Raw genomic sequence first — 15,511 nt, forward strand, 5'->3', positions numbered from 1 at the left:
CTGAGAACTACTTTTTAAATCAAAATCAGTTCTCAGATTTTTTTAAATGCTCACATAAGCCAATTCGTGTCTATTTCAAACAAAGCAGTTTGAACTTATACCTAAACTCACATTTTGCTTCATCAAAAATTACTTGAATAATTTTGCTTTTGTCATTGGAAGATGGTTCTGAATTTTGATATCATTCATTGATTGAGGAATAGAGATACTGAACATAAAATTCCCTTGGATTTTCTCTGGGAGTCAGAAGAGTTGGACCTGTAGGTAAAAATAAAGATATTCTAATTCGAGAAAGGAAGAATGTAAAGATGGGAATGGCCCTTTGACCTTTAAAAGTGTGAATGGACAACAGTGAGCTAGTTAATATTTTTAAGCTGAAGAAAGACGGTATACAAACGGCATTGTAAAAACAGCATTCTGATTGAGTTGAAGAGAGACTTACAGAGTTTGGGAACAAGGATACATTTAATAGAAGCAAACATTTAGTAACTAAAATATTTACATAAATATTGTACATACTCTTGTTACAATAGTGTTTGCATATTATGAAAGTACAAATATACGGTATATATATCCATCTACATATATATATATATAGTATGCAACTAAGTATTTATTAAAGGGAAACATTAAAACTCTTAAGTACATTTTAATTTTCTCTTTTCAAGCTGCATTTTCTACATTTTAACAATATTTTATGCATAATTTGTGAAATTACCCACATGATAAAAATTGTAACACTGTTTTATGGACACAATCATGAAATTTGAGAAGAGGGTATAATTTTCTAAGTTAGTGTTAGATTTAACTAGAATTTGATGACCTTGATTCCATTCTGGTTCTTAATAAACTTCATCCAGTTGTCCACATTTGCCATTGATGAAACCCTACAATGTAGTTATGTTGCAAACATTAACTTGATGTGTCTCATACCTCACTTTGTGGGGGAGGAAATGTGTGAAGAAAGATGACAATATTATAGCAGAGGAGTTTAGGGATGTGACTTATTATTGTATAGCCTCTGGCTAGCTGGCTTAATTATACTGGGCAAGGAATGTCTATCACTGAAAACACTCAAATTGTCAGCAATAAAAATGAATATTTTTTTCCAAATAAGCTTAAACTTCCTTACAAGGTTACAATATTCTGAGACAAAATAGATATGAATTTAACAAGAAATGTGACATTAGCCAAATATCACATACATGATGTATAGAAAATACATAATTTTTAACCAAAGCATCATGATGAAGCTTATTCATCAACTTTTCTTGTTGTCTATCATGTGTAAGTACTGCAGTAATTTTCCAAGAGTATGAAAAATGAAAAATAAGCATCTGATATCAAAGTAGTAGCAGAGAAATGAAATTCATAATCCTTAATACCCAGAAGTCAGGGAATCGTAACTCTGCCCAGACACGGATAACTTACTCTAATTGTGTAACACACAGAATTCTTCTGGTCTCAAGTTCTCACAGGAAGCTGAGAATAGTCCAATATATTATAATTTGAATTTGACTACTCCAGATCTCATGTTGAAATTAAATTATCATTGGTTAAGGAATCAGAGTTAGAAGATTTGAGCAACAATTAGGCCATGAGAGTTCTACCCAATGGATGGAATTGGTGACCTCATGAAAGAGAAAGTCTGGCACCTTCTCTTACTATGACCTGTGGGATATTCTATAGCAAGAATGTCTTAGCTGTTGTTAATACTTTGGTTATGGACTTGTAGAAGTTCACAACAGCAAGAAAACATATTCCTGTCCACTAAAAAATTACCTCATAATTATAAATCACCTAGAAATATTAATTAATCTGTCTTTAGGGTATGACATTACAAAAATTAAACACAAAAAATTACACCAGAAGCGAGATGTTGCTTAAACAAACAGTTGAAAACATAGATGTGGCTTTGGAACTGTGCGGCAACTGCAACAGTTTTCTAGTAAATACTAGAAAAAAAAACTTGCTTTGCCATTTTGAGCATTAATGATAACTCTGATAATGAAGGTTTAGAAGAAACAAGAGTTTAAAAGAAAGTCCAAAACTTCATAAAAATCATGTTGTTGCAGTCAGAATGTTGGGAGAGATATTGATAGGCCATTCTGAAAAAGTCTCAAAATGAGTGGGAATAATGTATTGGAGAACAGAGTGGAAATAATTCTTCAAGTGCTAGAGAAAATGGAATTATTTAACAAGTATTTTTAAACAACTGACTCATCACTTGAGTGAACTAAAAAAAAAATTATCTCATTCTATATGTAACCCAGATTGAACAGGTAAACTATTTAAATTTAAAAAAAAATAGTAAATTAAATTGTTTAGATCATTTTCTTAGGTTTAAATTTCTCAAGCTATTCTAAGAGTCAGGAAGGTCTGTGTTTCATAATAAACCAAATAAAGTTACAAAATAATATCAAAATATAAGCATGCTTACAGGGTTTTTATGGAAAGGTTGCTCTCCATCACTTACATGACACACAGTTTTGAAATGTCACCTAATGATCCTCATTGATGCATATTCTTCCTGTAAGTGTGTGATGAGAATGTAATTAGTATCTAATAAGCCAAATAAAACTCAAGTAAACCAGAGCTAGGCTCCCACTACCAGGCTGGAAGAGCCTTTTATCTGGCTGGTATTACTTGACCCTGTTACTGTTAGACCAGTGTCTTTGGATAGATCCTCAATATTAATTCCCATAAAACCTGTAGACACATCCTCTGGTGCTGCAGCGTTATTTTCACATATGCAATCATGATTCAGATGCAGTCCGGACATGAGCCTAAAGATTTGTATGGTATCTCATGACTAAGATTGTGGTGAACCCAGTAAGTGCTAGTCAGGGCAGAGAATGGTTCTGTCATCCCTTTTCCAATGTTGGAACAATGCAATAAACTGCAGGACTCCAGTGGCTCTCAGTGCCAGATTGATAAAAATCTAACTACAGATTGGATTCTAATCAACAGGACAGGGTCAGGGCCTACAGTTGAAACTTGTTGACCTGTATTTTTTTTTTTCCATGTATTGTCATCATGGAAAATTCTGATGTATGCTGTCTAGAACCACCAAGGGGTTGTGAGTCAACTTCAGCAACAGATGAATTGTAGTAGGGTCAACTTCAGTCCCACTTTCTGGCTATGCTTCATTTAAGTGTGTGTGTGTGTGTGTGTGTGTGTGTGTGTGTGTGTGTGTGTCTCATCATGCAATATAGTGTTCCTGACTAAAGAACAAGACATTTAAGTTTACCTTGGCTTCTGCAGGAGTCATAACAATGGACAATCCTTTCCTATACAAGTATGCATGTATCATGTTGAACCACACTCAAATTATGTATTTAGAGAAAATCAGAGTCTGATATGTATTTTAGAACCAAAACAAAGAATATAAAAACACGAACAGCAGACCTGAAGCAAAGTTCAGTTTCAGTTACTATCTTGTACTGAAACAGCAAAAATGTTTGGAGATCCACAGAAATCAGATTGATTAGAATTCATGGAGGTGTAGGAACAGACGAAGCCATGCTACTATAGCTAATCCTTCAGTGCATAAGTGACAAGGTACATAAAAAGCATCAACAACTTCAGGGAACCATGACCTCACATAAAAAGCAGAAAATACATTAAAACACAATTATGTAAGTATTGAAATAGTCAAAGGCTGAGATGAAAACTTCAAAATAATTGTTTCAGGGAAAAATCAATGAACTTAAAAAAATACACAGAAGTTATTATCATTCTAATAGAAAGATCTGATATTAGATGGAAGCAATGAAAATAAACCAAAGAAAAATACTTCCACTGAAAAATACACTGTGAAGTTAAATATGTGAAGGACAGTATAAGAACGGATTAAAATATAATCTTTGTGCTCAAACACAGGCTATTTGAAAACACATAGTTTGAGAGGAAAAAAAGTGAAAATCAAGAGCCTTCTTGAGGAAAATAATGCTACTGTATGATATATGAGTCACTGAATAATGTAATCATAAGAAATTGTTTTGAAGAGTTGAAAGTAACAAAAACAAAAACATAAAAAATCCATGAGATATAGCTTCTGCTGTTTTTTGTTGGTGAAATGTCTCTTCTAGACAACAAATAGATGTGTTTCGTTTTTTAATCGAGTCTACCAATCTATGACATTTGATTGAGCTTAAGCCAATTACTTACAGGGTTAATATGTATGGGTGGCAATTTTGTCCCAGCATTTTTAGGAATGGATTGTTCATTGATTTGGTCTTCTGTTGTCATTTTACTGAGATACTCTTCACATTTGCCTTTGGGTTTTGCTGGGTGTTATTCCTCTTCTCTGTCCAAGATAACATCTTCAAGTATTGTTTGTAGGGCAGGTTTGGAAGAGGCAAATTCTTTTAACTTTTCTTTACTGTGGAAGAATTTAATTTCATTTTCAAAGACAAAAGAAAGCTTTGCTGGATATGTTACCCTGGGCCAACAATTTTTTTCTTTTTCATTTCTTCAGCAACACACTAATCATTCAGTAGCACATTATTTACCTTCATTGTATTGTTAATTTATTTTTTCTTCCTGTTGTTGATTTTATTTTGTGGCTTTTCATTTAAGGGGATATATAATAGCTGTGCAATGGAGACTGTCATATCTAGTAACATGTTATTTGACTTCATGGCATTGTAAATTTCTGTTTTTCTTCCTATTGTTGATTTTGTACTGTGACTTCTCATTTAAGGGGATGTACAGTAGCTGTGAAATGGAGACTAACGTATCCAGATGTGAGGATGCAATGTAGTATGCATTTCTACTTCCAGACAAAGATGGCCTTATAATGAAACTGTTTACTGTATCTTGACAATAGTATGTTGGACATATGACTGTGCATGAAGAACTATATTTTCTTTAATTTATTTTTATTACAAAGTCAGATATACAGAGAGGAGGAGAGACAGAGAGGAAGATCTTCCCTCCGATGTTTCACTCCCCAAGTGAGCCACAACGGGCTGGTGCACACCAATCCGATGCCAGGAACCAGGAACCTCTTCCAGGTCTCCCACACGGGTGCAGGGACCCAATGCATTGGGCCGTCCTCAACTGCTTTCCCAGGCCACAAGCAGGGAGCTGGATGGGAAGTGGAGCTGCCGGGATTAGAACCGGCGCCCATATGGGATCCCGGGGCGTTCAAGGTGAGGACTTTAGCTGCTAGGCTACGCCGCCGGGCCCGAAGAACTATAATTTAGTAATGATATAGAGCAACTAGGTGGGGAAGGATAAGGCAAATCCCCAGAGCCTATGGAACTGTACAATAAAATGATAATAATAATAAATAATAATAATAAATAAAACAAAAAAGCAAAGTAAAACATTCAGAATGTAGCCTTATACAAAGAATCCTGTAAAAAAAAAAAAAAAGTGGGTCCCTGACAGAAGTAGCCTCTCAGAAACACTTCTTGACTAAATATGAGACTTCTCCACTAGTGTAGCTGTCACATGGGTGTGAACGAATGTTCTATAAAATGCTTCCAAAAAGTTAATAGAAAATGTCTGCCTTGAAAAGCATAGGCATTAATTTCAAGACCTTTTTGTATCACAATAAATTCATCTTTTAATTCCCAAAGAGGAGGGAGAGAGAGGGAGAGAGAAAAAAGAATGAAGAGATTGAGGAGAGTTTATGTATAGGGAAACATGCACATAGCAAATATCCACGTTACTGGAGTTCAACGGAAGCTTCAGGAGGTTAAAAGCATAGAAAGGCTATTCAAAGAGATAATCACAATTTTTTTTCTAACGTTACAGAAAAATACAACTAACCGTAGACTGGAAGGCTAATGTGCAACACCTTCAATCCAAAATATTTATCTTAGCACATAATCAAGCTCTACACTGTTAAAGGTAAGCATATTTTTGAAGTTGCATTAGAAAAGAAGCAAATAGCACATAAAGTAATTCAGATTTGCCTGAGCACAGACTTCTCAGCATGGCATGATACTTTCACCGTAGTGTCTAAACCAAAGCAAACAAACAGAGCTAAAACACTTGTTACTCTGTCAAGAATATTATACAGCCTCGACTCTGAGGGAGAAAGAAATCCCAAGGAAAGGAAGAGCAAACACAATTTTTATCAGCCTATTAAAAGTGCCAAGTGGGTTGTTCTAGATGAAAGGTAGGCAAACTAACAAGAAGAAACTATCAGAATGTAAAAAATGCATAGTTAAAAGTACCTGTACAAGCAAATTCAGAATTCATTAATACATTAAATGTGGTATATAAATCATTATATGTGTATTGTGTATATAAATATGCACAACTATATTAATGTATATATATAATGTCTGTGCAATGCATAGACTTAAAATCAATTACAAATGTTATATTAAAATATTTAGAAACATGCAATAGAGAAAGAATACAGGCAAGACATGAAAAATTGAAATATGGAATGGATTAGAGGACAAGTAGAGTATAGAGTGCACTTTATTAATTTCTTCTATGGGTTTCATTTTCTATATTTGTAATCAATATCATATTTGCTTTAATTTCAAAATGAATTACTGTAATCAAATGTGATTTTTGTGTGCATAATGGCAACCCAAAAATAAAATTCTATAACCAACATCTCAAATAACAAACAAGCTTTATAAACACATTACCAGAGAAAATAATTTAACTACACAGAAAGATTGCAAAAGAGGAAAAAATTTAAATTACAATATAACAGAAAACAAATGTCAAAATCACAGTGGTAAGACCTGGCCTACTGACAGTTACCATAACTGTAAATAAGTTAAAGTTGTCAATTAAAGGAGAATATAACTGGCCAGATTAAATAGAAATAATTACATGCTCCTTATAAGAACCCTTCATATTTGCTAAGTAGCTACTGAAAGCAAAAAAAAAAAAAAGAAAGAAAGAAAGAAAGAAAGATATCCCAAATGGACTGAGAAGAAAGCAGGAATAGTCATGCTTTTACCAGTTAAATATATTTTAAATTAAAGGTAGTAAATACATGTGGAGAAAATCACTGTAAAATAATAAACATTTCATTTGGTGAGAGTTGATAAGTGTAAGTATATAGGCAGTATATATTGAAGTGCTTAATGCCAAAAGCTAATACTAATAGCATTAACAGAAAAGATGGACTTCAATATCAAATAGAAAGAGGTCTTTACAACCCAATTTTTAGACACTTATAGATCCTCCACATGAAAAGTCAATGAAGAATGAAGATGAACTGAATTCTGATTATTTGAGCCTTTTAGACATTAGCAGACATTCCCACTCAATAGCTATAAAATATTAGATCTACTTAACAGTATACAGAACGTCAAGGAAAGTTAACAGTAAATCTTAGGACAAGTTTTACCAAATAAATAACCGTTAAAACAATATTGAATAACATTCCTGAACACATTGCACAAGAAAACTAGAAATAAATGGTAAGGAAAACTTGAGGAACTACCTGAATTCATCAAAATTAAACAATTTACTTCTGAATAATGAATAGATGGGGAAAAACTGAGTAGAAAATTAAATTTTAAGAAGCAGATTAAAATGGGAAATGCATCATGACAAACCAACCAAACAAAGCAAAAGCAATACTAAGAGGAATGTTTTTAGAATGCAACAAGGTGGAGGACTCCACCATGGTGGGAGGGTTTGGGGAGGGGTGGGGAGAATCCAAGTACCTATGAAACTGTGTCACATAATACAATGTAATTAATGAATAAAAAAAAAAGAATTCAATACCCATAACAAAAAGATCTCAAGTGAACAACATGTTGAAAGTTTTGGAGAAAATAGAAAAACAAAAATCATATCATAAACTGTAGCCATCCGATGTTTGACAAAGCTGTTACGAACATGGAGAAAGCACCATCTTTTCAATAAATGTTATTGGGAAATTAGAATATAGAGATGAACAAAAAAGAAACTAGAATATTGCATCTTACCATATACAAAAATAAACTCATATTGCATAAAATGCCTAAAGATAAGCCCTGAACATGGGAAATAACTATATGAACATGGGAAATGGTCGTTTCTCAGTAGATGATATGGAAACAAAAAACATATTTATTGAAAAGATACTTAACATCAATAATCAACAGTTGAATACAAATCAAAGTCATAATGAGTCATGACCTCACTATCATTGTTCTGAAATAATTTTATGTCAGAATATAATAACAAGAATAATAAATGCTTACAAAGATATGGAGAAAAGGAAAATTTTCACAACAGCAGTAATGTAAATTAGTATAATAATTGTGTAAAGTAATTTAGAAGTTCCTCTAAAAACTACAACTAGAACTATTGGGCATAGTGTGTGTGTGTGTGTCTGTGTGTGTGTGTGCGCGCGCGCGTGTGTGTGTCTAGCTGCAAAGGAAATTTAATCATTCTGATGAAGATATATCTATCTGTATCTTCATGTCTATTTAGCGGCACATGTGCTTTCATCACCTGAGTTTTTCAGAGTATACAAGGAAATGGGCAACATTTGAACCCCAATGCAAAGTCCACTCAATAGATATTTAGTTTAACTCTGCCCCAAATATCAGCCACAGTGCATCTAATTCATTTTAAAGGATGACCTTAAACTTTGCTCTATGTAGTTGCCTGGAGAATACCCAGTTTCTTGAATTAATTCATTTCAGATGCAAATAAATCTTCTTTCTCTGTTGAAATTTACCTGTTCATGTCCTCAAATTCCTTCTTGCATGGGTGGTAAGAAACTGGATCAAATCAAGTAGCATAGACTAGGATGTGGAAACCCAACAACATAAGCCATTGAATCATGCTCTCAACTCTTACCTTTGCAATTGAATATCAATTTTATTATGACCTTTATTTCCTCATTATACCCCTATAATTGTGAAATAGCACATCTTAATCTTAGAATTTCTTCTCCCTCCAGTGACTTGGAGATGAAATATCAAAATGTGACAACAGCCAGTCAGGACTACATTGGGTATTTCATCATGAAGGCTGATATGAGAGTTTGAGACTTGCTTTCAAGTCATTCAGTACAAACAAGAATTTTTTTTGTCATTGCTACTGTTCTTTCATTGCTACCACATTGCAATGCACCCTCTACATTTTTTGATGGTCCATTCACAACTTCTGAAGCTTTCAATAAGCATTCAACCATACATTTTACTACCCATACCAATAGAGTGTCATTTTCCATGTTGCAAACCTCTGTAAGTTTATAATAAATAAAATCTGTTATCCTAAGATCCTTAAGAAAACTTATTGTCTCTGTGACGATACATTTTGGTTAGCCACATATTCCTGGCTCCATAACTACAAGACGCCACCAACATCCACCTATTCTGGGGCTCTGTTTTCTGTCTTTAGCCACATTATTGTCATTCCCCACCTCCACTGAGGCATCCAGAATTAGGGGTCTGGATGTGGTACTATGACATTGACTGACAAGTAGTCTAGAAATACTGCAAGAGAAGTTCTCTCATATTCTTTCTAAGACTTATTTTATATGAATGCAGAGGAATGGGGAGGAGTGATAGAGCAGGAAATGAGAGAAAGGAGTTAGGGTAGGAAAGAAAGACGAAGAGAATGAATGAAGGAAGGAGGGGTGGAGAAGGAAAGAAAGGGAATAAGGAGGTAATATAGAGAAAGCAAGGGAAGGAAGGAAGAATGGAAGAGAGAGGAAAGGGAAAGAGAGAAGATAAGGAGGGAGGGTACAGAGGAGGGAAAGAGGGGAGGAGAAAAAGAGGAAGGGGAGGAAGGAGCGACAGAGAGAAACCTTTCTTTTCTCTTTCAATTGCTGTTTCATGCCCGAATGTTTACAATAGCTGGGCTATAAGGCCAAAGCAAGAGTACAAGAACTCTGCATGGTCTTCCTTTCAATGTTGCTAGAAGCACGTGACTGAAGTCATCTTTGCACGAACACAGGTATATTAGGAGAAAGTTGAAGCAGAATGCAATGTAGTTAAAACCTGAACAACCTATGTTGATATAGGATGTATGAACCACAAGTTGTGCCTTAATTTATGTCACAAAGCCCACCTCTCAAATTCCTTTGGGAGCAGAAAGAAAGGAAGAAAGAAAGAAAGAAAGAAAGAAAGAAAGAAAGAAAGAAAGAAAGAAAGAAAGAAAGAAAGAAAGAAAGAAAGAAAGAAGGAAAGAAAGAAAGAAAGAGGAATGAAGGAATGGAGGAAGGGAGAGATAGACAAAGGAAAGAAAGCAGGAAGCAAGGAAAGGAGGGAGAAAGAACTCTTTATGCCTACTTTAATTAGGTGAATTTTAGTGTGATTTTAGCTAGCATATTAAACCACTACAGGCAAAACCTAAAGTGCAAAGCATGCTACTATCTTGCTAAAATGATAAAAGAGCTAAAATCTCTGATGACCAACTCAGTATACCACCCCCTCACAGAAATCCCCACGGCCTGTAGACTCCTGGGCAAAATGAAAGACCAGGAGTCACTCAACGCTCCTTGAACTGTTTTGAGGTCTGGGGTACCATGTCTGAACTTGTCCACAAGAGCCTCCATCTAAGGGCATGCCCAGTGTGTTGGAGAATGTAATCAAAATCATGGGACAACAGATCTGACTCTCATGTTCTTGCCACCTTTGATGACTGAATGACCCAGGAAATGATATTGATATTATAATTGATATAGAAACCACTTACTTATTCAGCCCACTGCAGTATGCTAGCAACTAAAGTCCTTGCCTTGCATGTGCCGGGATTCCATATGGGCACTGATGTGTATCCCGGCAGCCCCACTTACTATCCAGCTACCTGCTTGTGGCCTGGGAAAGCAGTAGAGAACTGCCCAAAGCCTTGGGACCCTGTGCAGGTGTAGGAGACCTGGAAGACGATCCCGGCTCCTGGTTATAGCAGTTGAGACCAATTGAGGAGTGGATCAACAGACAGAAGATCTTTCTCTCTGCCTCTTCTCCTCTCTGTATATCTGACTTCCCAATAAAGAAATAAATAATCTTTATAAAAAAAAAGTAGAGAAAGAAACCACTTAATCTCTTCTGCACTGCCATGTGGATTAAAAAAAAAAATGTGTAATCTTGGGAGTTGATGGCCAGTCCTTCTCAGGTTTGCCAGGTAGAAGAAGCTTTCATTTGGCACCAGATTTCGGTGATGCTGGAATGCCCATTTCCTTTACCCAGCAGGGTTTTACAATCCTTCTAGAAACCGTTTTTCAGTAAATGTCTACATTTGTACAGCTTTACTTGCAGAATTCTTGTTTACCTTTGAAATAATTGAACTGTTATGAAGTATGGCTCAACTCTGCTCCCAGAAAGTTTTTCCTCAAATTTTACAGAAAATCTGCATTTTTAATGCAATTCATCTTAACAAAGAATCTTAGAGAGCATAAATTCAAATCGTTAGCCATTTTATGATGTGCATGGTAGCTTCATCTGAACTTCCTCTGAGTACTACTTTGATGAAAACACCATCCAGGTCTGAAAGTTGTTAGGGTAACAATGATTGTAGAGTTTGTCTAACCAGAGCCCAAACTTCTAAACAGGAAGCCGTCTATTTGGAATATGTTCTGACTCCAGAAAATTGTGTCTTTTCAATTAGACAAAACTAAGTCATGCTCTTCGCGTGGCAACCTCAGAGAAAGAAATGGGTGAGAACAGCAGGCTGAGACTAACAATGCAAGTTGTTCGCGATTCTGTTTGAGGCCTTCATATGCTGACCCACTTGAGTGATCAGGAAAACAAAAGAGGTTCTTTCAAAAAAGTCTGTGAACCATGGCCCTGCACTAGGATTTCCTAATTTAGAAAAGCTCCTCACCTGGCTGGTAGTTGAAAGACAAGAAATAGACCTGGATGTACTCAACCAAATTTGGTTCTACTTCAACACTAATGGCCTACTTTCATATAGAGCTGGAATCAGAGTTCCCAGGATGATTTGGAAGCTTAAAAGAAGTCACTATTATTGTATTTTGGAAGAAGGGAATCACCAAATGCACATAGGATAGCTTCGAGTACTTCCAACTCCACACCAACTACACAAGGTTCTGACAATAACTATATACTGATGACTAATAAGACAATGCCTTACTAAAATCAGGTCCTCCTTCCTACATTCATCAGAGGTCACTCTCAATGTATGCCAAGTTTTCATGCTTGGTTCTTTGACCATCTAAAGATAATGAAAAGATAGAGACTCCAGCCTAACACCCCAGCTCAAAAAGCCAAATTTATCACCTTGACTATTACCTTGAGATTGGGAAAAGAACAATGGATCAATATGTTGTAGATTCTAAATATGCTTTTTTGTGTGTATATTATACATGATAGCAATTAGGAGAGTCAGAGTCCTACTCACTATAAAAAATTCTTCTATTAAATGTTTCCAGGAGATTTTTTTTCTTTCCACCTGGCAATTTTGAAGTCTGTGGAGGCGGCTGTTATGCATTATAGAAGACACAAAAGGTGACTATGAATGGCATGAGAATTAATGCATTGGCAGATAGAACAACAAAGACCTCTACTACTCAAGGAGTTTCATAAGTGGTTCTATTATTCTGTCCCCAGCAGGGAGTCTGTAAGTCTTTACTATACCATAACTATGATACAATGGGACCCAAAATTAAGTTACTAAGGTTCCAAATTGGAGGTGGACTGAGATCATAAAAGCATACTCCCAATAGCTTCTTAATGGAAAAATATCAAAGAAATGCCAAATTTTATCAATCTGGAAAGAGAGATCCTAATTCAGATAGTCTCTCATGTCTGGGGGAAAAAGGCCCACACAATATTTTGAAAGAAGGAACCCAATCCTGTGCTATTTATCTACAAAATAATCCTAACAACCACACCAATTGACTTCCCCTAATTGTTTCCATACAAAGCAAGAACACTTACTGATGAGGATTGGCCAACAGACCTCAATGGCATGTCTCCAGAAAATGATCATGTTTATATATCAGACATAACTGGTACTTTTTTACTTTTTCTATACAGAAGAAGCAGAAGAAGGAAGTGGTGTGATCCTATGCCATTTACCCACATTTTACTGTAACCCTAGCAGGCACACCAAACCCCCTATGTTTCTCACAGCCATACAAACCAAATTAGTTATTCCTAGTGAAAACTGACTGAAAGACTTAATTAATATGCACCCATATGCACCCAGCAAGTGGTCATATTTTTATTAGTCTCCTTTGATTCTTTTATTGGACAAATCAATCCCATTTTGACCTAAACAGGAAAAGTACAAGTATCCCAATTTCTAATAAAAGAAACAGACCTGTATTTTGGGCTCTGGACAAGCTACCGAGTTAATAATGGTCTTTCTTTTGTCTCTACAGTAACTCAGAAGACAACCAAAACACTGAAAATAGCTTTCCAGCTCCATACCTCTAGTTAGGTCCAATTATCATGCAAGGATGAAATGACTGATCATTATTGCTAAAGAATTCTGACCAAACAAAGCCAAGAGAACTCAGAAGCTTAGTCAGACAATTTTCCATTGTTCTTCTGAAACCCAGGATGGTACAAGGTTATACTCTATTTTGGCTCTCTTAGATATTATGTGGGAAACCTCCACTTAACTCCAATATCCCCTATTCATATACCCAAGATCAGCTAATACATTTCATTGATTTAATTCAAGCACAAAAGGTTCTGATAGAATAAGACCACAAGATTCTCCTAGTGCTTAATTCTATGATTCATGAAAAACAAATCTTCCCAAGAGATCAAAGTTGTAGCATAAACTGAAAGGCCCTTATCAGAGGCTTTGTAGCTGTCCAGACACTGGCAAATTATAACAAATTTCTATGTGAGTACATCTCTCAAAAATTCAGTCTTTCCCCTAGAGTTTCCTCATGCAAAACCAAAGTATAATTTTTCCTACTTCTATGCAGGGAGGGCCTCAATTTTGTCTCCAAAATGTTAAAAGTAAATGCCATAAAATTCTTTCTAAAGTGAGAAAAATATTACATATCTCAGCTGATATGTTTTTCTCCTTTTCCTCATATCTCTCTCAAAAAGAATTGCAGTTTCCATGAAAATCACCCTGATAATGTTGCCATACTAGCACAAGGTAAGTCTTACTATGTACCATCAAATTATTCTGAGAAACTTGACTGTTTCTGCCAGGACAATCTAGACCACTGGCCAGACCATACTGCAACCAAAATATTCATTAAAAACCCTATACAAAGAGGTCATGTACAACAAACTACCCTTTTATTGCCTGAAGGCAGAATGGGAAAGAATATTATGGGCAGTCTTAGTTAAAAACAGCACATTAACCTAGGTAGTTTCATGGAAAGATATGCTAACAGGGTTTATGATACAGGAAAGTGTTTCCATAATTTTAATTTGCACGTTCCCTGAAGCAGCAAAATGTTGTCTCCTTTCTTATTATCCTTATACTTGCACCTTTATGACATATATATCCTCATTTTAATAGTCAAATTTTTCTTCCAGAATTCAACAATCTCATGTAAAAGCAATGAGCATGCAGGGGTTCTGGTTATTACCAATGATTGATGGTACCCATCTAGCGCAGATTCTAAATTAGTAATGGATTTTCACTCTCAGCTGTTCATGAATGATGCCCTGACACAGTCTGAAGAAGTTACAGAAAATGGACCTACCCCCTTGTCCTCCCATAAAGAAACAAAATCGGAATATCAAACGGATGTATCTAAAGAGGCAGTTATCAAGGAGCAGAGACCACAAACTGTGTAATCCCTCTTGAACAACCCAAACTACCTGTCCGCTTTCTATGAAAAGAATTTTACTTCCCATTATTTCTCCTCTAAGAACTGATGCAAGACAAAAATCACTAACAAGCCTGCCATTGCATCTACAAGATGACCATTATCTCATTGTAATCGCATTATCATTTATTCTCAGATTCATAAATATGAACCACATGGAATATGTTTTCTTTGTATAAACATCACGGTACCATAGTAGATTAGCACTGTCTTATAATAATTATAATGTACTTGTTGTGAACCTTGAAAATCTAATGTATAAAAAATTAACTAAATTAAAACTACCATGGCTGCCATACTCACTTCATTTACTACTGTCATATTTTTTTTGAATTTTTCAAAAATGGTCAAAAAATATGAAGCATTCAAGAACCACTGTAAATTCCACTCTTTCTCAATGTTCAGCTGAGCTTTGCCCCACATAACACCTCCTGTGCTCCCAGGAGATATCAAGGAATGATAATAACCACTATGCAGATCTCTTGAATATGACTGCGTTTCTTCAAAGTACTTTGTTTCCAAACAAATGTTGTTTCTCTGCTAATTTTCCTGTATTCTTGTTCTTACAATTCATTTCACATAAGATACAAGAATACAAGTTAAACCCACAACAAAAATTGAACATCTTCAAAATAAAAGCATTAAATTATTTATACACACTAGGTAAATGATATCAATTCAGTGATTATACCATGAGTACATGTATAAAAGTATCACGTGGTACCCTACAATGTGTGGAATTTTTATATTTTCCCCCAAATGCTTTTTTAAAATTAAAGTAAAGCTTTTCTAATAAATAAATAAATAAAAATT

At 35.2% G+C, this 15,511-nt stretch overlaps 1 long non-coding RNA gene across 1 annotated transcript in view; it reads right to left on the reverse strand.

Moving 5' to 3' along the window:
• Nucleotides 1-15,511, reverse strand: part of LOC131481106 (uncharacterized) — a 67,658-nt gene that overhangs the window by 51,777 nt on the left and 370 nt on the right. The window lies entirely within an intron of this gene.

The sequence above is a fragment of the Ochotona princeps genome, chromosome 9, assembly GCF_030435755.1.
Source record: "Ochotona princeps isolate mOchPri1 chromosome 9, mOchPri1.hap1, whole genome shotgun sequence".
NCBI classification, from domain to species: domain Eukaryota; kingdom Metazoa; phylum Chordata; class Mammalia; order Lagomorpha; family Ochotonidae; genus Ochotona; species Ochotona princeps.